At 40.9% G+C, this 6654-nt stretch overlaps 1 long non-coding RNA gene across 1 annotated transcript; it reads left to right on the forward strand.

The window, feature by feature from the left end:
- Positions 1-4403: 4403 nt before the first annotated feature.
- On the forward strand, positions 4404-6004 carry LOC149301559 (uncharacterized). Its single transcript, XR_016272201.1, has 3 exons — positions 4404-4719; positions 5013-5188; positions 5900-6004. It is a non-coding gene; the product is annotated as an uncharacterized LOC149301559 (long non-coding RNA).
- Positions 6005-6654: the final 650 nt, after the last annotated feature.

Genomic DNA, 6654 nt, shown 5'->3' on the forward strand with positions numbered 1-6654 from the left:
GTATACCAGGGGCCCACTGTATTCGCAAGCAAAGGAGGGCCAAGAGAGCCCTGGAGAGCCTTGCCTTGGGGTGGCTCTGTATCTCTGGTGCCACAACAAACTAGAAATCCCAGGATTCCCCAGGATGGAGCCAGGAGAGTTAACACAGTTTCGAACTGGAACATTTCTGCAGTACAGATACAGCCTGAGCTGGTTTTAAAAGGGTTGAAGCACCCAAGTCTGGTTTTTCCCCTCTTAATAATGGTTTTACTTTCAAAAACTAAGCATTTCGTTTTTCTGTCTAATCCTTATTTTTGTTGTTGTTTGTTTGATTCATTCTTGGTAAAATGAGATGGTCTGGTTTGTCAACTTCCTTCATGAGTAAAAATCTCTTAATAAGAAAACTGGGGAGACTTTGAAAACCTCCCAAAGGAGCTACTTTTGGCCTTTTTGGGGGCTCAAGCCTCCTCTTAGAAGCCAAAGCCCAATGTTTGTGAAGAAGAAGGATAAGACTTGTATTAAACCTATCCTCTCCATTTCTGATCCCTTTTAAAACCCATGATCCCCAGAAGGAGCAGAGCTTTGTAATAAGAAAACCCTCTCAGAAACGAGACACAAAAGACACACAAAGAGACACACTTCCTTCCTTTTGGCCCAAGGAGCCTGGCCTCCTTCTGACTCTGGAGCCTCAGGAGAGAAAGAGAAGCCTCTGTTCAACTGAGCTTCAGAGAAGGTTCTGGAACATTATTCCCCACATTCACAAGCAGCACAAAATGGCTGCCAGAACACAAAATGTGAGTCTGGGGCAGTGGGCGGGGTCTTCCAGCTGCTCTGCCCCTATTGGCCAGCCCCAAGAAGGGGAGGAGCCTCTGCTTCTCTATTTAGTTCTGTGCGCGGAAGAGAGAGAAAGAGAAAGAGAAAGAGGAAGGAAGGAAGGAAGGAAGGAAGGAAGGAAGGAAGGAAGGAAGGAGAGGGCAGCAGAGTTTTAGAGGGAGAAGGAGACAGACAGGAAAGAAGGAAAGAGAGAGGGGAGTGGAGTGGTAGCAGAGAGAGAAGGCCTGGAACTACTAGGCTTCACTGCTGCCCTGAGGTCTGGCTGGGCCTGGCTTGAGTCTACTGCTGCTGCTGCTTTTCTTTGGCCACTGCCATTAAGGAGGGGAGGAAGGAGGCCCAGCAGTCCTCTTTGAAGGTGGGAGACTGGGACTCCCCAAAGGGGATTTCATTGCTTTTAATGGTGGCTCTCATCCTGTAGCAAAGAAGAAGAAGAAGATAATGATGATATCAGGGTGGGGGTGGGGGTGGGGGTGGGGGTGGGGAAGATGGAGCCGCTGCCAGACCTTAATGACCCTTAATGTCGCCATCCCTGGGCATTCTTGCTCTGCACCACTGTAATGGCCATGGCTCAGTGCTATGGAACTCTGGGAATGTTCTTTTGGTTTAGCATTTTAGGTGTTATTAAGGTTTGGAAATCCTGTTTGAGGATCCTTCTGACTTTGGGGCCCCTTCATCCTCCATTTTGGGTTCCCTAAAGGCCTCAAACTGCCATCTGCCAAGCGCTGAGACAGACATACAAGCCTTATTCTTATTCTTCTTCACAAACATCAGGGTTTGGCTTCTAAGAGGAGGCTAGTCCCCCAAAAAAGGCCAAAAGTACCTCCTTTGGGAGGTTTTAAAAGTCTCCCCAGTTTCCTTATTAATAGATTTTCAGGGAAGAAGGAAGGAGACAGACCAGAATAAATCATATTGCCACAAATGAAACAAACAAACATAGAAGCAAACAAGAACAAGAAAAATAAGGATTAGACAGAAAAGCAAACTGCTTTTATTTAAAAAAGCAAAACCATTTTTACCAGGATAAAAAATCGACTTGGGCTCTTCTATCCTTTATAACTGACTGAGGCTGTATCTGAACAACAGAAATACTCCGGTTGGAAACCACTTTTTTTTTTGTAATTTATTTATAAACAATCCTTTACAAACAAAAATGAAAAAAACATACCAAGACATTTGCATAACAAATACAACTACAACAACAAAAAAGTACAAATACCTATAACATAGACATACAACATGCAATAAATAACATCCTGATATACAAAACTGTCAGAAATGTACTATTCAGTTACTTCCAAGTTAAGCTAAGATGACTCTTTTATTTAATTTACTTAAATTCTTATAAGGTATCTATACGTGTTAAACCTCTAATGTTCAAGTAGACTTTCCATATGAAATCTGGGACTTTAAATTAAAAATTGGTATTACAAAATAAATCAAAGCATGACCAGTCCTCTTTAGTTTTCTAATCTGATTTTTCCCTCATGATTGCGGTTAAAATGTCCAATCCCTTTGCTTCTCTTAGTTTAATTATCCACTCCTCTATTTTAGGAATTTGGATGTTTTTCCAATACTGTGAGTGACCATCTACAAAATTAGTCTGGGAAATCTTTTAGCTACTTCTTTTTTCAGTTTACATGTCATATTGAGCAAAAAGATCAAAGGGTTTAAAGGTATTTCTTCCTGTAAATGTCATCAAAGAAAATGCCATCAAAGAAAACCATTATCCTGAAACATGGAAACAAGCTAATATAACTTTGCTGTTAAAAGAAGATAGAGATGCAACTGAGGTAAAGAGTATAGGCTAATTTCCTTATTAAATATTGATTATAAATTGTTTTCTATGATTTTGGCCAATAGACTCAAAAAGGCTCTTAAAGACTGGATTCATAAGGACCAATTGTGATTTCTCCCTCACAGATAACTCAGTGATAACATACAAAACATCTTAAATATAACTGAATATTTTGAAAGGCACAACAACAACAACAAATAGTTGCACTTATCTTTGTCAATTTAGAAAAGGCCTTCGATAACATATGATGGGATATGATATTTGTGACACTTGAAAAAATGGAAATAGGAGCTTCTTATTTAAGATGGATAAAGGCAATGCATAAAGATCAAAGAGCCAAACTAATTGTTAACTATAAAGAAACAGAGGAATTTGAGATTTCTAAAGGTACATGGCAAGCTTTCCCACTATCATCCCTTTTCTTCATTCTGATCCTTGAAGCACTGAATAATAGGATAAGATTAGAAAATAAGATCAATGGAATAAAAATAAATAGAAATGAATTTAAACTGAGAGTCTTCTCAGATGACATTTGTATTCCCTGGAGAACCCAGAAAAGAGCACAAGACAATTGATGGATGTAATAGTGGGATTGGAATATGATTCAGGACTAAAAGGAAACAGAGACAAAACAACATTAATAACAGAAAATATGGGGAAAAAGAAGAACAAATGGAGGAAGAAATTAGTGGATTTAAAGTGGGAAAGAAAGTTAAATATCTAGGAATAAATTTAACACATAAAAACTCATATCCATTTCAGAATAACTATGAGACACATGGAAGGAAATCAGAAAAGACCTAGAAAAATGGGGGAAATTACACTTATCGCTATTAGGAAAAATGTCACTGATCCAAATGAGTTTCCTTCCTGAAATACTGTTTCTGTTTCAAGCGATACCCATCATCCAGAATGAAAAACCATTGAATCTATGGCAAAAGGAAATCTCAAAATGTATTTGGAATTAAAAAAGAGCTAGGATAAAAATGAAAATACTTTGTGATGACAAAAGTAGAGGAGGGCTGGGTTTACCAAACTCAAAACTTTATTATGCTGCTTGTTGTTTAGTTTGGATTAGAGAGTGGTTTATGTCAGAGAATGAACAGTTGTTATGTCTGGAGGGTGAACATTTAAGATTTGGGTGGCATGGATACCTAATTTAAGGTAAAGAGAAAGTTCATAAAGAAAGCTCAAATCATTTCGTAAGAAAAGCTCTATTGAAGATCTGGGGAAAAACAAGTGTAGAATATGTCCAAAAATACCTTTATGGCGTTCGCCGCATGAGGCTCTTTTCGGGAGGAAAAGTATCCAGAAAACTAAATGTTTAAGATACAAGGATGTCCTGAAAGAATCGCAAGGAAAACTAGAGATCAAAACACAAGAAGAACCTAAAGAATCTGGCCTAGATTGTCACTGGTATCTTTATCATCAAATGAGGGAGAGGTTTAAAATAGATGTGAAATTAGAAGGACTACAAAATGAAAAATGGGAATTGTGGAGCCATGCTCCATGGTCATTCCATGCCTGATGAGAGTGTTGGGTGCGAGGCATTGGAGAAGCATCCAGCTGTGTTTCTCTAGCCAGAAGCCAAAGGAAGGCATTCTCCTCTGAGGGCCACTGGGGAGGTCAGGAGGTTTCAGCAGATGATGCGCTCATTTCACATCTAGCTACAGGGACATAGCCAGGGTCCTCTCCAATTCCCCATCCCCTGACCCCCCTCCACTCTCACAAGGCATGGAGTGTCAGGACCATGGGGAACAGGTCTGAGGAAATGACATGCATGTGGCCACTAGATGAAGCTGTTGTGGAAGTCATTGACAGCTCTAGTGGCAGTTAGATGTGTCAGCATTTAAACAGTGCATCATTGGAATGTTGATGCAACTGTCAACTGTCATTCTCAACTGTCACTGAGGAAGAGTCAGACAGTGTGTGCCTCAGAGTGGGTTGTTACTGGTGTGGATGGTGGAGGGTGTCGATGTATATAGTGTTGTACACAGTGGAACTTCTTATAGGAATAAAAGCCTCATCTGAGAGAAGATTACAGTGTCTCTTTGCTCACTGAGAAAGCGACAGGTGTTTCTTCAGCTCACAAGTTACTGACTACAGTGAAGGTAAAGAATCTTGCGCCATACGTTAACATGTTTTCTCACGTGCTGCGCAACATAGCAACGTCAAAAGCGTTTTAACATGGAGTATCTGTTGTGTAGGGGAGCTGCAGTGAATCCATGCTAGGTCCATGGGGCTTTGTTTGGTGCAGAGGGAGGAAAGAGATATCCACCTCTGCATTGGCCCAAAGGAGGCATATGTCACCTGCATATCTCACCAGCAGCATGCTGTTCTCTGTGTCTTTGAGTGATGCAGGGTTTCTTGACAAACCAAGCCTAACCCTAGTCTCTTTTTTCAGGAACTTCATCTCAGTCTCCTTGTACACAGCTTTGTGGCATATTTTGCTGAAAGAGACCCAAGTGCAGGGCCACCAGGAAACCCCCCCCCCCTTCCTACCTAATGGCCAACACAGAAGCCAAGCAGAGAGAGTTGGACTCCAAGAGAAAGAGGCTGTCGAAGTACTACAACTCTGTGGTGAGTTTCATTTGTGTCATTGCTGGACCAGCTCATGAAAGCAAATGGAGAACATATTGTCCCAGTTCGGCAGAGAAAGTCCTGGTTAATCCTCTGTCACCCCACTTTTTCAGGGGCTTTCAAAAATGTCCCGGTTTCTCTCCTCCTCCCACTTTCCCCCTTCTCCTCAGCTCTCTTGGCTTGCTGCAAAGTGACTTCCAAGGAGTTTGCACCGCATCAAATAAAAAATGGGGACAGGAGAGAAGTTGCCAGGGTCTTCCCTTGCCAGGAGGCTGAGGCAAAAGCAAACTGTTGTGTCCTTCCTAACTTTTTCTGATCTTCCTCATAAACAACCTTGGCCATCCTTACCACCTTCTGGTGTTGCTTGTCCACATATGCCTTGCTTTTCCATCTGTGAAATGTTGAGGATATGGGAGACCATCTCTGGATCTAAATTGGGGGTGGGCCCAGTGGCCCTCAAGTCCAGAATGCTCCCTCAGAACTGTATCCCAGCCATGGCCTAAATTATATTTTTTATTAAATTGTATATTATATTGAAAAGATTCAAGACAATCTGATCTCAAAGGGCAGTAGCTTTTTGCTTGCTAACAGATTTAAAAGTTTATTTCCTGGACTGAATTCTGAAGTGTTGAAATAATATTTGGATGCACCATGTTCTTTCCTCCCCTTTTGCTTAGTCACTCTCTGGATGAGGGCTATTTTCTATTTCAGGTGACCTTTGCAGATGTGGCAGTATATTTCTCAGAGGATGAATGGAATCTGTTGACGAAGAAACAGAAACTTTTGTACAATTATGTAATGATGGACAATTATGAAAATGTGGCTTCTGTAGGTAAGGAACCTGAATTCATTGCTCTTTCTATAAAGACTAAGGGTCCTTTCATACTATATTATCATGTCACTATGGTTCCACTAGAATTATAGAAACATAGAGTTGGAATAGAGCACAAGGGCCATCCAGTTCAACCCCCTTCTGCCATACAGGAATACACATTCAAATCACCCCCAAGAGATGGCCATCCAGCCTCTGTTTAAAGACCTCCAAAGAAGAGGACTCCACCAAACTCTAAGAGTATATTCCACTGTCAAACAGCTCTTACTGTCACAAAGTTCCTTTTAATGTTTAGGTGGAACCTCTTTCCCTTGTGGTGTCTCATTTTCTCTGTAGCAGAAAAAGCAAGCCTTCTCCTTGCGCAAAATGACACCCTTTCAAATATTTAATCATGGATATCATAGCCACTCTTTATCTTCTTTTCTCCAGGCTAAACATAACCATTTGAATCTCTAGTTCAGTGAGGCATTATTACTCTCCAGTTTCTAAGGATTCTAAATACTCCATCCCAAACTGCCTATTCTAGGATTTTGTGGAATGAAGCCATGGAGATTAATGCTTTTCTCACTCAAATGGTAATCAATACATCCCTGAGCAAGTTTCCTACCTTTTTTGGTGCCTCTTCCATCCTTTT

The sequence above is a fragment of the Sceloporus occidentalis genome, unplaced genomic scaffold (genome assembly GCF_023333645.1).
Source record: "Sceloporus occidentalis isolate IW3139 unplaced genomic scaffold, rSceOcc1.0.p SCAF_21, whole genome shotgun sequence".
Classification (NCBI taxonomy): domain Eukaryota; kingdom Metazoa; phylum Chordata; class Lepidosauria; order Squamata; family Phrynosomatidae; genus Sceloporus; species Sceloporus occidentalis.